The sequence below is a fragment of the Magnolia sinica genome, chromosome 8, assembly GCF_029962835.1.
Source record: "Magnolia sinica isolate HGM2019 chromosome 8, MsV1, whole genome shotgun sequence".
NCBI lineage: Eukaryota > Viridiplantae > Streptophyta > Magnoliopsida > Magnoliales > Magnoliaceae > Magnolia > Magnolia sinica.
Genome location: NC_080580.1, coordinates 53,211,325 through 53,232,054, shown reverse-complemented (window position 1 = coordinate 53,232,054; position 20,730 = coordinate 53,211,325).

Sequence of the window (20,730 nt, the reverse complement as noted above, 5' to 3'; positions counted from 1 at the left end):
TATGGGCGTTGAGAAGAGATTCTTAACTATCTTAGTGATGTGTATGATTTCCTACATGCAATTTACATTCTTTGTTGTTTAAATTCAGGCACAACTTATGTGTAAATCTATGTTAAGTTGATATTCATCAAATGCTCACATACTATATGATTTGAATTGTTGATCCATTATTGTTCTGAATTGCTAGTATGAATATCTGTTATACTTGAATGTGTTTGGGACTATGAAATAGTCCAGGGAATCGGTAACAAATCTTGAGTTCGTGGCCGGGGTTGTGTTCGCCACGTAGGACGTGTTTGACAAACCCGAGTCATATTAGGGTTGACAGCAGTGGTTTGGCCACACGAAGTGTTTGCGCACTTTATGTCATTTAACTCAACGTGCGCTCGTGCTAGTCGAGCTTGTCAAGTAACCCGATTGTCCCAGTGGATGTGCACCATGTATGGATGCTATTGTTTGAATCTAGGGTACCAAACTTACCAATGCAATCCCGTTAACCATTGTACCTTGATCCGCTAAGACTCATGAGCCGGGCATGGTGGTATGGGACACCGTGGTCAAGCTGTCGGCCTACGCTGGGGTGACGAGCCTCCCCGTAGTGACCAGTGAGCACACCAGACTCGTGAGCCGATTATGGTGGTATGGGACACTATATTCGTGCTGTCGGCCTACATTGATTCGTGACGAGCCCTTTGTAGTGGCCTCGAGTATACTTTGATACTGCATTGAGGCGACGAGCCTTAGGGTAGTAACTAAGGTATGATAGGCATGCATTGATTGGTGACGAGCCCTTTACAGCGACCTAGAACCATATAATCGTATGAGATTGTCTAGGACTGACGACCCTAGAATGGATCACTGTTTGGAAATTGATATGAGGAAGGTACCTTAGCTTTCCAATCCTGCTGCATGAAAAGGACTAATAACAACTTGGTAATCATGTTCATGCACCGCATTGCATGTACTTTGGCGTCGTGGGCACTGCAAGAGGTTGTCATGCGTACCGTAAGATGAAGACGCTGAGGGAGTGCAGGCGAGAGCATGCATCATTTCTACATATATCCTTGCATTAACAAGAGTAATTAGGTCGTGTTTGATTGTATTACCTTATCATTACTGCTTGATTGATTTGATAACATGTTAACTTTTACTTTATAGTTCCACTGAGTTGATCACTCACTCCCACATTCTGGGACGGTGTTTCAACACCAACCAAACTCTGTCTTAGATGTAGATGATGATGCGACCCCTGAGGCAGAGCAGGAGCATGAGAATGATGAGGACGCATTTTCTTTTATGCAGTTCTCAGGCGGGTTCATGTGAGCCGTGTTCTGATCTACAGGGATTCCGAGTTTTCTTTGTAATAGATGATTTCATTTTGATACTTATATTTTGAAAACAAACACTTGTAATTTTGACCTGGCAGAGCATACATATCTCAGGGACTTATATAGATATACATATATATCTCTTTAAGTCTTCCGCTTGCAAATTTCACCTATCCTTGGATTATGTTTGTAATTTGGCTTAATGTACTCCATGTTTTATGCACTCATATAGACAACATACATCCATCATTACATATATTGCATAAGTGATGTTTTGAAACTCGGGAGCTGAGTTATGCTCGACCCCCGAATTTCAGGGCGTTACAACATAGCATCATGATATATGCCCATACGCATCATCTGCATGTTTGTTATGAGATATGATTAACCATTGCATATGCCATAGTGCCGGTTGTTATGAGACCTCCTGATAGGCGGAGATTATCTCACATGAGCACACGGTATGCGCAGGATTGATGCATGACTAGATTGTATGACTCATGTATCTTGCATTGTGTGCTGTGATTACTGTATGCCCTATCGACATCAGGGTCGTAACCTCTGCAGGCATATCGTGGATGGCTAGATGGGATACCAAAAATTTATTCTACATGGGGTGTTATAGATATCCCTGGGTGAAAGTCCCTAAACCCTCTTGGTTCTAGAGGTTGCTCTAACGTCTAGACGGAGTGGATGCATGAGCGCATGAGGATCGTATACTGTTAGGTCGTGTCTCTCATTGTGTTGTGGTCGGTTGGAAGGGGGTGCGGCCTTACCTTCCTAAAATTAGGGGGTAATGTTAGGCTGAGTTTGACCAGCTCGAGGAATGGGTCTGCTATTGACGAGCCGGGCCCGATATTTATAGGCGGATAGTGAGGTCTCTTCCACTCACCTTGTTGCGCGCGATGGGGAGGCACTCTGGTTTGGAGTGTAATAGAACCCATTAATTTTTTAGAGAGGAACCGTACTGATATGTGGACTTATTGAGTAGAAGTTGCATGCTCATTCATTCATTCATTCATTATCCACTCGGGCTAGTGGTGCGTAACTAATTATTGTGTACCTTCGCATGACCAGTATTTCAGTTAGGCGCGCGACTAACCTGAGATCAGGAGTCTATCACATTGAGTTTGACTATCTAAATTTAGGTATGGGACTGGTTTGGATAGAAGTCCTTTGTGATAGACCCCGTAGCTTGTGATACCACGTACTATCATCCCGACTTCACACTTCAGCTTGGTCATTTCATTCGCCTTGCATATTGCATTACATCCGCAGGCATATGTCATTTTGGGTTGCTATGTTTCTACACTTATATGGCCTAAACGGGCTTAGCAGGATTTACATATTGCATTGTATCCTCAGCATCTGATATTTGGTTCTCTATGACTCCTCATTTACATAACTAATTTATATTGCATACTCTAACATTCTATGATTTATAGACTTGCAGTATTTCCACTTACTCTGATATCGTATGATTCATGATCTTGCCAGTAATTCCAATATTGTATGATTAAGGCATTGTATTGAGTACTTGGCACTTATCTTGTGCACACACTTACACCACCCTCTAAGCTTTCTATAAGCTTATGCACGATAGATGCGTGCAGGTGATGTTGGTTGCAGCAGCATTGGGTTTGGAGCGTGCGGCGATCTTTTGGAGCTTTGATTTCGATACATATGTATTTCCCTTTCTGCATTGTATTCAAAATGATTATATTAGTGGATATGTGATGATGATGTTGCCTTTATGATTTGGGTAAATTTGTGGTTATGCTTCTTACTAGATAAACGTACGTGGAAAAATCTTCCTTGTAGGATCCCAGAATTGGAACCTGACATATAGGCACTAGGAGCCGAGAATGGGGTACTACGGAGGTTGTCGACACCGGATTCGGCGATCAAGATTCCTATGAATCTGATTTCTGGGTTTGGGGTATGACACATGTGAACGTAGGGCATGCTTTTAATCCTAAGAATCAAATACACTAAACAATCTCATCACGTAAGTTAATTATTTCTAAAACATGTGAACTATTAACTAAGCAGATATACCAAACAATTACAATCTATTTCCAAGCTATTTAATCACCCCCTTGAGGCAAAGTCTGGATAATCTAATCAAAAGCAAGTCACTTGTAAATCATAAATATTAAGTTACCATTAAATGTCTTTACATTTTTAGATTATCTGTCATAGTTGTCATAAAAGCTACTCTTAATCTAGTTGGGGGTGAAAAGCCCAAGGGGAAGAAAAATCATCACCAGAGAAGTCGTAATGCGTCCCTCGATGCAAATTCCCTCGAGAAGTCAGCAGCTCCACGCTTCTCAAATAGTTCCCTAGAGAATTTGTTTGTGTTAAATAATAAGTCTTAAAGCTTTAAGTGCATAGAAAGTTGGTGGGTTTGAAAGGCCTCATGTATGGGGCCATTTGGACCTGTCTAAAGCAACTAGGCCCATTAGACACTTGTCATAACCAGTGGCCTGGCTTTGGGTCCAAACCCATTATTAGTTAAGGGCTGAACTGTGCTTAGGCCAGGCCCACCCATTGTTAGTGTGTGGCCCACCTACTGTATGGTCAGGCCTACAGATCCTTTGGTGCAGCCTACCTGTTTATATGGTGAGGCTCATGGTAATGCGGCCCATAACATGATGCGGCCCGCTATAATGTACAGTGTAGCCATCTATAACATGTGGTGCAGCCCATTGGATGTGAGGCCCACCGTCAAAAGTATGGCCCACCTGCAGTATGCAGGGCCTGTACATGCACAGGCCCTTGGCCGGCTTGCTGTGAGTGGTCCACTAGCACTTTACGAGGTGTGGCCCACATTAACATGTGGCTGATGGTTCGGCCTACCAGGTGTATGCTGTGAGGCCCCCCTAACCAATGTGAGGCTCACAAGCGTTTTGGCTCAAGGGAGAGGCCGGGACGTCTGCTTGGCTCGGCCCAACTTGTGCTCCCCTGAGATGTGGCCCACAGAGGCATGATCTGGGCAGAATCTGAGCTGGTTTCTAGTCAGATGGTTGCTCATGCAAGGCCCATTTTAGGGCCTATTTAAGGCCTGATCCCAGTCCCAATCGTGGCCCACTTTCAGACCTCATGTGACATGGGTTTCGGCCCGTCTGCATGGCCTGTTGGATGTCATTTTCGGCCCATATCTCAGCCCCAAACTCTACTCATTTTCTGCTAAGTTTTGAGGCCAAGTTCGGCCCCACAAGAGACTTTACTCTCTTGATTTCAAGGCCTGGTTGAAGGCCCTTTTCTAGCCTCCATTACAGCTTGATCAAAAGCTTGAATTCTGTTCATTTCTAGCCCAAAACGCGGCCATTGTTTGGATTGGTTTCTACCTAAAATACCACCATAGCTTGGCCTGGATTTAGCTTGAAATGTGACCACTATTTGGCCTAATTTTAATCCCATATCTAAGCCCTGTTTGAGAGCCATTTTCAACTTCGAACATGGCCCGACCAGGAGTCTTTCTGCTCCCATGGACTATGACAGACGCTCGGCCTGATCACAGCCATGGCGAGGGCTGGACTGGGCATTGCATTGCCGATCCCGACTCTAACTAGGTGTAGCCGTTACCTGAGGATTTTGGCTCTGGAAGAAGACACAGTCCTCACCTTCTCCCCCTCAACCGAGTCGAGCTACAGATGGGTTGAGTTGAGCTGACTCGCCACTCAGCTCCTCTCTCTTCTCTCTCTCTCTTTCCTTTCTCTATCTCTTTTCCCTTTCTCTCCTTGGTGCGAATCCCAAGGTCTATAGAGCCTCTATTTATATTGATGGGAGAGAGAGCTCCAACGGTTGAACAAATGCCCCACATTACACAGTTGAGATTGAAAGGTGGCCTTGCATGGGGCCTATCCACACGCTAGAATGGATAGTTGACACCCAGGCCCACTGAAAAAGCAACTTTTTAGGTCTGGTGGGGCCCATCTAGTGGTTAGAAGCTAGTGGGTTATTGGGGAAGATGATCAGCCTTCTAATAGCAAATCACTTCACTATGTATTTCAACATGATCTAGTTCGTTTGAGCAGACCAGATCGACCCTCTAATCGACATGAGAGTCACTTTTTGAGCCCTAAACGTTAGTTTCAAATCATCTCACGAGAATGTTCGATTTTCTTCATTTTCTCATGAGATGAGATGCCCTCTTTTCTTATCTCGTACTATCTCCCATGAAGGGCTAGGATTGCTCCATGTGGCCCAAGGAGTGGCTAAGAATGTGCCAGCACCTCCTTCTTGAAATGGAAAATATGCTTTTTGCTTTTCTTTGGGCAGGCCTTGCTCGGCCATTTCTGAAAAAGAGAGAGCGTGACTCTCTCTAGGCGATGGATGGCTGGGATGGCGTGATCAGGCCAATGGTGGGCCACCCATGTTGTCCCAGATGGGTCTCGCCTCGAAGATATCTACCACATGCAAGGCCTTGGACGGTTTTATCCGAAATTCCTCGTCCTTTTGCCTGGGCCTAAGAGCATATACCCTTATGATGAGGTGGACCTTATGAACACGATGGACGGTTTGGATCATCCAGATAGTGGCCAGGGTGGGCCACTTTGGAGTTTAAAGGTCGGCAGTTTGAAATTCCAAATGAGCGGGAGAACCCGTTTTCTCCTTTTCAATTTTGGCTCGGTTAAAGGCTATTTGACCGAGCCCGCCGTTCTAGTGCACATCGTGCACGAATGCATGGGGTGTACATGCACTCCGTGTGGGGTCCATCACGACGTTTGTGACTAATCCAGTCCGTCCATTCATCTTAGGATCCCCATGTAGGGGTCTCGACCTAGTTTGGGGCGGGGCCAAGGCCCAGGTGGGCCATATCGCACTTCTCAGGTTACTTTACATCCAATGCTATCAATCCAATGGTTGGATTGACTTGGTACTCGATTTCAATGGCCAAATGTGGGTTTGGGATGTATTAGTCACTTAGTTCACTATCCACTACCCCATGTATGTCGATTACTAGGGCGTTGCTTCGTTTCTTTACTATTAATTGACTCAAGGATCATTTTAATTTAAGGTGATTAATCAATGTTGCCTTCTTGCCTGTCGTGGGGTGCAATCGGTTCCCAGGTCTCCAATGGATGGCTTCAACGTTGACTGGAAGTCCCATCCCGTGCATGTCAAGTTCAAGTTGTCTAGTTAATCGATCTTGGTTTTCATAGACGTAGTTTTAAGGGGTAACACCCGTGTACCAGAGGTACAGGGTGTTACATAAATGCTGCTTCCCCTCAAATTCTCTAATAAGGTCTGAGCTCATGGCCAAAGCTGAGACTGGCAAGTAGAGGAACGACAGCTATCCTTTCTCCAGCTTAGACAACAACGCAGGCGACCTTAGATACTACTTCAGCTGTTGGAACACCTGTTCACAGCTCAAGGTCCACTCTGCCTTCTTATTACCCTTCAATTGCTGGAAGAAGGGAAGGAACTTATCGGTTGCCCTAAAGACAAACCGGCTGTGGGCGGCCACTCTCCTGGTGAGGCACTAGATTTCTTTCAAGGTCTGAGGAGAGCTCATGTTCAGGAGAGCTTTGATCTTGTTTGGATTCACCTTGATCCCCCTCTGGCTGACCTGAAAGCTGAGGAATTTATCTGAGCCCACACCAAATGCACACTTAGTCGGGTTCATCCTCATCTGATATTTCCATAAGATGGAGAAGGTCTCAGCGAGGTCTGATATGTGGTCAGCCACTTTAACGCTCTTCATTAGCATGTCGTCGACGTAGAGTTCCGTGGTCCGGCTAATTTGACGAGCACATCTTGTTCACTAGTTGCTGATAGGTTACTCCTGCATTCTTCAGGCCGAAGGGCATAACTCAGTAGTTGTAGAGTCCTTTATCCATGAAGAATGTTGTCTTTTGCTTATCCAAGGAGTGCATTGCTATTTAATTGTAACCAGTATGTATCCATGAACGTGAGGAGTTCGTGCTCAGTTGTACTGTCGACCAGTTAGTCAATCTTGAGGAGGGCAAAATTGTCCTTGGGACAGGCTTTATTCGGGTCAGAGTAGTCTACGCAGACCTGCCATTTTTCATTAGCTTTTTGACGAGTAAAATATTGGTGATCCAGTCTGGGTAATGGATTTCTTCAATGAAACCTACCTCAAGCAGTTTATCAATCTCCTCAGCGATCGCTGCGTACCTCTCGGGCTTAAAAGCCCTTCTCTTCTGCTTGACTGGCTTGTGCTCCAGGTCCACATTCAGCCTATGGACCATCACCTTAGGGGCAATGCCCGGCATGTCCCGATGGGACCATGCGAAGATGTCTTTGTGTCGTCGTAGGAACTCCAACATCTGCACCCACTGGTTGGTCGTCAATTATGATCCGAGCTGAACCGTTCTACTCAGGTCGATGTCATCGAACAAGATAGATATGAGCTCTTTCATAGGGGAGCTTCCCTTCAAGGTGTCCTCCCTCGGGTCGAGCACATTGATTATTGGAGCTTGCTTGGTTGTGCCCTTTCTCACGGCTATCAAGTAATAACGCCGAGCCTCCCATTGATCTCCTCAGAGGTATCTGACTCCTCCAACCACTAGGAACTTCATCATGAGGTGGTATGTGGATACCACCGCCCTCATGGAGTTGAGTGAAGGTCGTCCGAGGATGACATTATACATTGACAGTGTGTTCACCACCAAGAAGTCCACCATTAAGGTGACTTGGTTCTGTCCTTCTCCGGCAGTGACTGGGAGGAGGATCGCCCCTTCTGAGATGATTTTATTACCTGGGAAGCTTGAAATTGTGGTTTATACCGCTGATACTGAAGAAAGAATCGGAGTTAAGGTCCTAGAGGGGGGTGAATAGGACTTTTTAATTATTTTTACCTATTTAAAGTCCTAATTTCCTAACTTAAATAGTCATTCAATGTAAAGCAAGTGACACAATATAACTCTAACGGTTTCCAAGCCAGTTAGAGGTTCCAATCACAAAGGTTATTAAAGATATGCAGAAACTATAACTAGCTTAGTGTTGTGAGCTTATGTGTGGAATGTGCTTCCTATCAATTTATAGCATTCATTCAATCATGTATGAGAAGTTAAAATGTTCAAGCATATATAAGCATGATTAAATAGATGTGCAAATGACAATTCCAAATACAAGCACTTATAGTGGTTCGGCTACATGCCTACTCCACTCTCGGCATCCACACTTAATCCTAGAGTGCACTGGATTCCACTATGAATGGTTTTAAAATAGGCTCACCAATAACCTTTAAAGTCCTATACTAAGGACACCAATTTATGCTCTTTGCAAGAGCAAAGGTCCTACATTAAGAATCCACATTTAGGCCCATTGGCCAATATCCCATAGTAGGCACCTCCGTTTAGGCCCACCGGCCAAGGTCCCATACAAGGCACTTACGTTTAGGCCCACCAGCCATGGTCCCACACAAGGCACCTACGTTTAGGCCCACCAGCCATGGTCCCACACAAGGCACCTACGAGGAAAGAGACTAAACTTTGAACTCTTAACTATCACACTTACTTTTCGGATAGAGTTCTCTTTTATAGCTCGTCTTCAGATGCTTGATCTTCATGCTCTCATGCTTGAATAAGCTTCCCGATGTTCCCCCGATCGCATAGCTTGGATATACCTGTTTGGTTTGGCTTCACGATCAAGAACCTTACATATGATGTACTTATAAAGGTGACCTAAGTAGGTTTTCCTATTTAGGTTGGGATCATCTATTTGCAAGGTTAAGATCGTAAAAGCAGTCCTTTATCTTCAATATGGCTTCGATGCTTCTGATCCAGTTGCGTCACCGGTCTTCATTTGCCAAGAAATCATCTGACTACAAGATACAACTAGTCACATGATTGAAAAACAAGTGTGCAATGTTGGATGCACTTACAAAGCCGTGCAGTGGGGTCCAGACAGGTTGGAGATGCGACCTATCGATGCCCATCTTGTCAAATGCCTCGGAGTACAGGATGTCGGCTGAGCTCCCCGTATCGACCAGAATGCGATATATTGTCATGGCTACCACCAGGGCATCATCATGAGGGTGTTAAATTTCGCACGCATTGTCTTCCGTGAACGTCAAGCTGCACGGACTCATTCGTGGTTCCTTGAGCCAAGTAGATGTAGTGCTCGAGGTCAGTACTCCGAGCATGAACCTTTCGGGCCCGGTTTAAGTCTCTGTCCCTCGACGGCCCTCGGCATATTGCCCGGATCTCGATGCCTTTGTCCGCTGCTCTACTTAGTGGCTCATCTTTTCGAGCGTGCTTTTCCTCCTTCATGTATTCGCGCAAGTACCCCTTGCAGATGAGAGTCTCGATCTCTTCTTTTAGGTGGACACAATAGCTGGTGTTGTGACCGTGGTAATGGTGGAAGCGACAGTATTTACTCTTGTCTCGCTGGCCTGCGTCTATTTTCATATAACTCAGCCACCTTAATAGCTTCTTGTCTCAGATCTCTAAGGGAACTTGCTCTAGAGATGTGTTGAGGGGAGTATATGAGCTGAACTTGCTCTCAGGCCTTCTGCTCAGCCTTTGACCATGTGAGATGTCTTCATCCGACCTCTTCTTGTTCGACTGTCGTGGGGCTTCATCTTTGTGCTTCTTATCCCATGGGGGGTTTCCCGAGCTCTAAGAACTTTTTCAGGAACTGAAGAACTCTTCAGCATTTGAATACTTCTGAGCTCGATTCATAAGTTCTTCTAGTGTGGTCGGAGGGTTCTTTCCTATGAAAAAGAGGAACTTTCCTTCCTTGGGCTCGACAATCATTGCAGCTAGTTCCATCTTGTCGGAGTAGTCATCGACTTACATCGTCTCTTTATTGAATCGGATGATGTAGTCTTTCAGTGCCTCTCCCTCCTTTTGCTTGATAGTCAGCAGGTGGGTAGATGGCTTTCGGCGTTATTTCCCGATGATGAACTGAGTCAGGAATGCTTTGTTGAGCTCGGCAAACGAGCTGATCGAATTTGGCTTCAACTGTCTATACCAACTTCATGCGACTCCCGTGAGAGTCAGGGAGAAAGCGCGGCACATGATCGGTCCATTAGCTATTTGAAGCTGCATCCATGACTGATAGGATTCTATGTGCTCGGTTGGATGTTCAGAACCCAAATACGGCTGATGGGGGGCATCCAGAACCTCAGAGGCATTGCTGCACTCATAATCTTGCTGGTGAATGGGGGCTTCATTTCCTCCATCATTACTTCTATAGTGGTCAGGGCCTGCGCTTGGTATGCTCGGCGCATTGTGCTGACCTTCCCTCGTAGCTCCTCAAGTTAAGCCTCCCAAGGATCTCGGTTCTCGGCCACAACTTCCCAAGCGTGATCAGGAGTCCTCCCGCATCTCCTCCTTTCCAATTCATGGTGGAGATCAATCGGAGCTAATGCTAAGGTCTCAGAAACATACGACGGGGCTCGGGTCGATGTCTCCCAAGCTTATGCCGGGACCCGAGCAGATGGGCCTTGTGATGCACCTCCTCGAGAAGCCTCAGGGGTGGGATGTTCTGCAATCATCAGAGCGTTCACCTCCTGATCAAGGGGTGGGTGATATCAGTGTATGTGCTTTCTTCTTCCCTCTTGCCATTTTCTCTGGTAGAGTAGGAGTGGTTTTTATGTCGCTTCCCACAGATGGTGCCAAAATGTTGATGCAGAAATCTGACTCACCCTCGCCGAGCTCCGAGCACTTATGCTGAGCCCTGTAAGCCCGCACAGGAGGAAAATAAAGGAAACCTTAGCTTGAGCAGAGGACCCTCCGATGCTAAAGTCAGGCTAGGAATTTGGGTCTAAGTAGTGTAGGTGGGTTTCGGGTGAGAGATTTTGCGCACTCGTTCCTATAGATGAGTCCCTTATTTATACCATTTGATTGGAGTGAACGTGTCCATCATTCTCGGCATGATCTCTGCCATTAGGCGGGAACTGCACGTGTGCTAATGTCGTCGGTTACTCTATGATCGTGGTGCAACGGTTAATGCCATCATGAGTTAATGGATTAAGCTTGGATTAACCGCACTATCTCGATTGGTCATCCGGACTAAGGCAGGGCAGACGAGCTGAGCACTGCTAACCTCGTCTGGGCTTAGATCATATCAGATCAATTGTAGAAGGGCATGCCCTGAGCAGTGGCAATCGGTTCGGTCTAAATAGTCCGAGCCCATATCCCGCCGCGGGTCGGACCTTTGTAGCTTTGCTATCTTGCCTGATGAAGTATTTGATGTCATCAGTCGTTTGGCCGAGCAGACCTTGAATGAAGCTCGGTTGAACCATCTAAAGATGTGGCCGAGCCGAGCTAACTTCAATTAGGGTCGGCTCAGATTCTCCTATAACACACACAAACACACACACACAAAGTGGAGAATCCAGCGTTGTGGGCCCACGTGGTATTGGACTTCACATCCAACCAGTCCAACAAATGCACACCAACATTATTACTAGAGGATAAAAAATGTGGTAAATCCAATCATATAGTGGGCTAATCCATAAAAAAGATATACAACATTTAAAATATCCTAATTCAAGTGTAGTCCATCTGACGATCTGATTGGCCTGATCTTTGTTCCTATTATCACCATGGTCCGGTGCATAAGTTGGATGGGTTGAATGTTATACACACACCACATGGCCCTCACAAATCTTGACTTTCACTTCTTCTTCTTTTTCTAAAGAAAATTAAATGGTAGCATTTTTGTAATTTCATCCCACACAAGGCACCTTGATGTGATTTCCAACCATTGGGCTATTATTTGGTAAAATATAGATTTCTAAAGAAAATAAATTTGTAGTAAAAATCCCTTAGGACTATTATTTGGTAAAATATAGATTTCTTTAAAAAATGTTCTAAAAATCCCTTGGAACTTACATGAAGGTAATTTTGAGGAATGAAATTACAAAAATGTCCTCATTTATATTTTTTCCTTTAAAAAGTATAGAGACTTATGGGCCCTACATGATATGTGTATAACATCCAACCATCTAATGTATTCACTGGACCATGGAGATAACATGAACAAGACAGAGTTGGATGTGAGACACATATTATGCGGGACCCATAATTTTTCATTCTTCATTTTGTTGGAAAGAAAAATTACTAGGTCCAGAGATCTATTCACCTAGAAGAGATGGGGCCATTACTTAGGTGGAGCACATCTTAAACATGCTATGGGATTCTGGAGAAGAGAGCTCGATTACAGAGAAAAAAAGTGTTAGGCTTGAAGTCACTATTTCATATGGTTATTTAATTTTAGGGGATTTAATGATTTTGTGTTAAAACGTAAAAAATACTACAAATTGCACAAAGAAGTATTAAGTTTTTGATTTGACAGGATACAAAATTCTATTAAGTCACAAATCATAGCTCAAAGAAAGCTTAGAGAAGCAAGGGGGTGAGAGAAACTACAATAATGCGAATGATGAGATGCATGTGTAATAAGTACGCACTAGTTGACCATGAAGAAGCACTTTATAACTGCTAAAGTTCAACCCGAAGATAGTTGTAGAAGATTGTAAGGGTGCTTAACCGGAATCCAAGAAGAAATAAATAAAAGAAAAGACAAATTAGGCAACAATGAGTTTCTGATTAGGATCCGAAGTTCCAACAAGTTATACAGCACATGCTCATAGGAAGCTTAGAGGATTTGGAAGGTTGAGAAGAGATGGGATGATGCGATTGATAGTGTAACGCTCCATATTTTTGTTAACTTGGGAATTGGATGTCCTTGGGCATTACCTTAGATTTCTCGATTTAAGTGCATATTCGTGCATGTGTTCACATGTGTTTGGCACCAAAAGGAGTGATTTTGGGTCCATCAAAACAACCTAACCAAGTTAAAGTTGTAAATTTTGGAGAATATGGACAGTATCCCACAGTGCCATTGTGAAAATGTAGGTTTTTGAGGCAGTGGGGCACAGTGCTAACATGAAAAATGGGTGCTTTTGGGCAGCGGTCAATGGTGCCATCGTCATCCTCTGTTCAACAATGGACAATAATATTTAGCAGCGAACAGTTTCAGTGTACTAATTTCAAAAATTCATATCTTTTTTTATATATAGCTCCAATTGAGGTAATTCAAAAGGCCAAATTGAAACTTGATGAGTCTAGTTTTATAGAAAGATATAAAAAAAATAAAAAGCAAACTTAAAAGACGTTGATGTTAGAACGTTTTGAAAATTGTATAGAAAATCATTAGTTTCAGGCAGCTGGTACTTCTGGAATTTAAATAAATTTTTCTAGAACTCAAAATGAAATGAAATTTGGTGGGGGCTAAAGTAGACTTGATGATAAAATATGAGAAAAATTATATATAAAAAAAATCTAGTAACTAAAGTACCAAAAATGTTACAAGCATCTGTCATATTGAAACTGAAAATTTCTGCAATTGCAAGTTGTCGATGGACGGGACATATCTTTTTCATCTTAGAATTTTAATATTCAGTGTCTTCTTATGAGTTACTTCTAATCATGTCAAGAATCATCTTGTGTGATTGAATTAGAAATTTAATTTTTTTTTAGTGTCTCTTACTATTTGAGGAAAATTTCAGTGTATTCAAATTACGATTCTTAATTAGGGTGATTAGGACCGAATCATCATTTCATCTAATTATGAATAGGTCGCGCTATGGATTTAGTTAGTCCAAACCCTAATCTTCCTATACGATAAATCCCATTGCTTAACCTATTTTAGAAATGCCTAGATTAATTAAACTAGCTCTAAACCGCTTGTTAGTGATCTGCTAAACTCCAAACTATAAAAGGATGTTTGTCTTATTAGGTTTGATGTCCATCATGGATATTAAGCCGAGTCGGCATGCAGAGTCATTCAATTTGGAACCGAAGGGTAGCACATGTGTTCTGTGAGGCAGCGTTTAAATCAACAGAAACTTGAGTTAATTGTACACCTTTGATCTTTTTTGATGTTGTAACTTTTGGGCCGTTAAATTGCAACCAAAGTTAGGACGTTAACCTAGATTAATGTCCTACACACATCTGTATAGTCATGACTTGATCAATGATCGGTAACTTTCAATTGACTTTTGATTATAATCATTGATTGGTGTGTCTAATTTATGGGATGATTGAAGCCTTGTGTAGATCATCACTTAGGGAAACTATCCTACGACATAAATCGACTCGTACACCTCTTAGTTGGCTCCAACAGCTAAAAACAACCTCCCATAGGATTACCTAACCAATAACCCATATATTAGTGCTAAATGCACCACAACTAAAATATAAAATGAAATTGTGGTAGGACCGCTACTATTGAAGTATGGATGTATGTCCAAGAGGGGGGTGAATATGTCTTTTAAAATTTTAATCCTACTAAACTATAAATTCTACCAATTTAAAACAAGTCAACTGGGATTATCAAGAAGTCATTCATATTCAACTTCTAAGATAGTGAGAAACCTAAGTGTTGCATTATATAAAACATGTATTGTTTATAATGTCAACATTCCAACAATTAATTACATGTGAGCAAGGGCAATCATCACAAACACAACAATATATAGTTGTTCGGCTACGTGCCTACTCCACTCCTGGCTGATGCACTCCACCCTAGAGTGTGCCGGATTTCACTATCGATAGTTTTAAATCAGGTTAACCATAAAGCTTTACAACCTACACAGGGTTAGCTAAGGAGTCTAAACAAGACAATCTTAGAAGCCCACACAAGGCAACTCACTATGCTTACACAAGGCAAACACACTATGCCTACACAAGGACACTACATGTATTCTCCTGTTGGAGGCTTACGAAAGGTCTTAGTGAGTTTAAGAACAAACTCTGAAACCAAATCCTACACAAGGAAGAGGCTTTAGACTCTATGGACTCTATTACTTACATATGAGTGAGCAAACCCCTTGTCAGCACATATTGGTGAAGATCTTCCTATTGTTGAAGAGTCTTCAACTCCCTTGAACTGCAACCGTTTGTTGAAACTCTAATCAATGCTTCGAGGTTGTTGGTTTAGGGTTTGGTATGATCTTCTCTCGAAAAGGAGAGCTTAAGACATCCTTTGGGGGACAATGTCAAATAATTGAGATAAGTGATGAATATGTACATAAAGAAAAAATCTCAATTGCTTAAGTATTGAAATGTTGATTCCAAATAATTCATAGGACAACCTTCACTTAAAGTTTTAGAAAGGACAACCTTATTTCATGAATTTCTTTAAAATTAAAACCTTAAACTTGCAAGAGTAAATTAAAATATTACAACATTCACCACTCAAAGAAAATTAAATATAATCATTCACCACAAATAAAATAAAGGCATTCACCACCTGACATAAATGATTATATTCGGTGCTTTAAAAATAGTCACACCTACTCCACTCCCAAAATTACTTTCCTCATAATTTTGGCTTTCACTATGAAAAGGTTTTCCCAGGTTCACCTTAATAACCTTATACAAGTCTTGTGATTTTCACGGGCTATCACAATCAAACCTAAACTGAGATTTTCAGGCCATCTTAGACAAAACCTAAACTGAGATTTTAACAGGCTATCTCAGAAAAGCCTAAAGAGTTTAGAAGGTATACTTATCTTCATCGTAGAAGATGTATCAGAAGCTTGTAGTAGAAGAACCTCCTTCTTGAAAGTAGATTGTTCCTTGTTTAGTCAGATAGAAAAGTTTTAGGGTTCTATTGATTTTAATTATATTAAACCCAAAGGCTACTTGAATCAATTCTCTTAGATCTCAAAAGAAGAGTATAGTTTACTTTCTTTAGAATCAAACTTGAAAGATTTGAGATAAAGGGAATTGAAAAAAGCTATATAAATTAAATTATAAATACCGTTCAATAGCTTGGTAATAACTTGAGCTTCTCTCTCTTTTGCAGAAGGATTCTGATAATTAATTTGTATAATTCGGAATGAGAGGGGAACTCAATTTATAGGAAAAGAAGTTGGAACTTCGGCTAGCCCGAGTTAGGCTTCGACTAGCCTAAGTTCAACATATTCGGTTCAATGGACTTCGGATTGCACGGGATAAGATTTACCCAAAATTTGGCTAGCCCGAGGTCAACTTCAGCTGGCTGAATTCCCTCAAATTTGAAAAGGTGTTGTTGTTGGAATTTGACTCAAATTCGGGCTAGCCTAATTTCAAGCTCGGTCTAGCCGAACCAAAACTCGGACTAGCTGAATTTGCAACAAAATCAGTTGTTGCTTTGGGCTTGAAGTTGGGCTGGCCGAGAAAGCTTAGTCTAGCCAAACTAAAAGTTAGGCTGGCCAAATTCCAAGCAAAATAAGCATAAAAATCCCTGAATACCAAGACGATTCACGGCGTAATTACTCAGGGGGCAAACAAAAGCATACAAAATATGTGATCCTTGAAGATAATTACAATTTTAATTTTGAAGATTATTACCATAATACTTCCAAATAAAAAGGGAGTAAGATAAGCAAAATACCAAGAAGGCCAGTGTTTTAGAATACAAAGTCTCAAAACGCCGATATCATACATGAATAAAAGGCAGATTTCCAAGATATTAAGTTAAAACATTTTATTATTGTCAAGAACTGACGATGGTTACTAGATTGGATTAGCAGAACTACCATTGCCATCACCAAATCGCTGACGTGAAGATTATTCTATTATTAAAGTTTATCGAAATTGATATTATTACCAAGCTAAAGCTCCATTCGAACCAAATTTTATATTATCATCAACAGCAATAGGGGCAATATATCAATCATTGATCTGTTATCTTTAATTATCGATCTGTTATCTTCAGCAAAGCCTGTACGATCAACTATCATGTCAGCGACAATAATTTATCATTCAAGGTAGCCTAGCTAAGCCCTATATGACCAACTACGCATAAGGCCTATCACCATCGCCATTCGGACAGTAGTGAGAAGCCAGTGGCCCTAAAAATCCCGTGAAGGCGATCATATGCATACTCATGCGGGCAGCGGATGGACCCAGCGACTAAAAGCCCTTAAAGGCCAAAAAGTCCTCGACGGCTAGTCACGCGTGAGACCAACGCCGTCTGTATAGCTTTCCGATAGGGTCACGGGGAACGAATGAAACTACCTTCCCGTGAATGGGTCCAACCTTGTAAATGAAGAAAACACGGGCAGCAGTGTGCACTCTTTGGTCATGTCCATACATAGGCCAACCATGCATAAGACCCCTTAGATCTCTAGCTCGATTTCAGTAGTAACTCATGAGGAAGGGCCTAAACCTACTCATCGATGGACTGGTGACCCCAGATTTGGTACCCCAAAGGTCACCTTATGAAACCCATGAACTCTAAAGAGTTACTGTGGCCAACCCTTGCGTAAATCCAACTGAGTTCACGGCCCCGGTAGCTTCACTGGGGCCCTTTGATGGATCGCGGTTTGTGAACTCACCCGGTTGTGAGAAGTCCAGTAAACTCATAAGAGTTACAGAGACCATCAAGTGAGACCCAACTCCACTACTTAAGAGTCTAAAAAACTGCGTGGGCTCCACTACTCAAGAGCTTAAACTGTGTGTTGCTTCACTCCTCAAGAGCCTAAACTGTGTGTGTAAGTGTCAGTCTAGTCAAGTCCAGTAGTGTCAGTCTAGTCCAGTCTAGTTCAATCTAGACTAGTCAAGTCCGATAGTGTCAGTCTAGTCCAGTCTAGTTCAATCTAAACTAGTCAAGTCAAGTCCAGTCAAGTCAGGACAAGTTTAGTCTTGTCCAATCAAAGTATGGTTAGTCAAAAGTACACTATCTCCACTACTCAAAAGCATAAACTGTGTAGCATCAAAATGTTGTAGATACGTATTACACTTTAGATATGCTCAAATATGCAATTGCCTGATGAAATTTTTGAATATTGAGTAAACAACATACAAAAATGCGTTTCTCATGAATCAGGTTCAGATTACAACAATAGCAAATGCCTTAAAAATATTGACGATTATCTACTCAAAAGTTCAAATCTTCAAGATCAATTAATATATTGATAAGTGCCGTGAGGTCTTTTTGTCTCTTGCCTTCTTGATGATAGAGAAATATTATTGCACAAGATTCACGAAGGCGGTAGAGAATAAGCTAGTGAAGAATCATCATTCTCTCCTTGACAATTTAAAGATTCAGATATATTCTTTCGATTCGATAAAGGAGCAGTGATGATTATCCATCCTTCAAGGGTATCAACAGGTTTCACTTCGGAAGTATTATCTTCTGAAGAAATCTTTACGCGAAGTTGACCTGGAAAGGGGGCATGATATACATCTTCAAAGTAATCCATGCCTTGGTATTTCGAAAGCTTTAATTATGCAGATCATGAATAAAGGAGACAATAAAAAAAGTTGTTACAGTAGGAGAAACATTAAAGAACAACTCCCTAGACACAAAGTTGAAGGAAAGAGTTGCCAGAATTGATCAAAGAGACCGTTACAGCAACATCGGTGTTGAAAGATAGTTCTCTGGTCAAGTTACTCAAAGATGAAGTCGCCACAACTCTAATAGTGGCAAGTTTCAATGAAAAGAGAATTTTATCCTCTTTAGTGAAGCATCCGCTCGATGCTGCTGCCAGCGCGATCATTCAAGTCTTCCGTTCGAGCCCGATCATTCAAATCTTCCATTTGAGCGCGATCATTTAAGTCTTCCGTTCGAGCACGATCATTCAAATCTTCTGTTCGAGCATGATTATTCAAATCTTCCATTCGAGTGTGATCATTCAAATCTTCCATTTGAGCGCTCATTTAAATCTTCTATTTGAGTGTGATCATTCAAGTCTTCCATTTGAGCGCGATCATTTGATCTTCTCATCAAATATGATCATTCAGTCTCCATGCAAGCATGATCATCCAGTCATCCTTCAGTTGTAGTTCATTCAGTTCTTCGGTCGGAAGAAGATCGATCCTCCATTTGATTTCAAGAATCAATCAAAAAAGGATTGAGAGGGCATTTGTTGAGGCACAAAAAATATTCCATTGCATGTCCATTGCATTGGTCAGAGAATTCCATGGTGTAGATCCTTCCCAAGGTTGTGCACTTCTTAATTTGGTAAAAATGAGTGAATGTGGGCATTTTGGTAGAAATGAGTGAATGGGGGTATTTTGGTAAAAATGAACAAAAAGGGGTATTTTGGTAAAAAAAAGGAGTGAAGAGGATTATCTTGGTAAAAAGGAGTGGATGGACATTGCCTTATATTAAGGAAGGGTTGGTGATCACCGCTATTTAAGTGAGGGGTTGGTGAATACCTGTAACACCCTATACTTTTTCGTACTCGGGTGTTATTGTGGAACCTAACTTGGCATGAACACAAATCTAAAGTAATGGAATGATCACCTACATTCTATCCTGATCAGACCGAGAAGAGAAATCTTTATCAATTCATTAAACCCTGTTAGAGACAAATCAAGCCATTCATTACCAAAACCATCTCATAGATCACTAAACTCGCCCTTTAATCTTAAGGTAGACCGTACATATGCACTAGGACTCCTCAGAGAAACATTAGGTCGCCTGCTCTAACACTTGATTTCCCTAATCCAACCATCAGATTGTAAAAATCAATCTTTAGGTTGCGATTAGACAACCTCAAAAACCATTGAGAATATTCAACATAGACAATGGCAGCCATGCCCTTAAAAATCAGAACCCAATTCATCCAATCTGTCATTCAATGGACCGTAACACTCAATTTAAGAATCCATCTCTTAATCAAACACTATATGATTAATATAAAAGAAAACCATTAAAATCTATCTAGAATTTACTAAGGAACCCAGGAGATAAGATTAGAGATGATCGAACCATCGGATCGTTAGAAATTTGCAATTTAAAACCTAAAGATTGATTGGTATGGCCCACTTAAGCTTTGGATCTCCCTCATTTTAAAATCCCTTGCCATATCATGGTCTTGCAAAGTAAATGGAGTGGATTGCACTAATCATCACTACGGGCCCCACATCCATCACATGTGTGCACTAGAAGTGGTGCACTCGCGGTGCACTGGACCGTTAAAACGGTCAAAGAACTGCTGACCTGAGCTCTCCTCGAAAATGAGAGTTTTCTCTCCTTTCCTTCTTTTCCCGCCAGAGACGAACTGATGTCCATCCGTTTAAAATTAGGCCCACCATCAGATCTCGGATCTCGAATCCGAACCATCCATCTTGAAGATAAGTGAGTTTCAACCAAAGCCATGATCATATTACATGAAGTGACGAACATGCAAAGATGCGATCTCAGCCGTTAGTAAGTTACAACGGTGAAATTCGTTGAGACCAGAAATCTGAGCTATCAAATTACTGAAAGTCAGAGCCAGCTAGCCTCTCCATCTCAACCTTCCATGTTGAATAATCTTAGCCATCCATTTCCACCTTGTTTTAGAATTTACTTACAGCTAGCAAAAAGGCAGAAAGAATCTTTTCGATAATGGAAAGAACAATCCTAGCCCCTGGGACAGTTCTAGAAAGAGCCCCGAACATATCTGGAGCGTCTGTTTTAAGGCAAGAAATGCCCT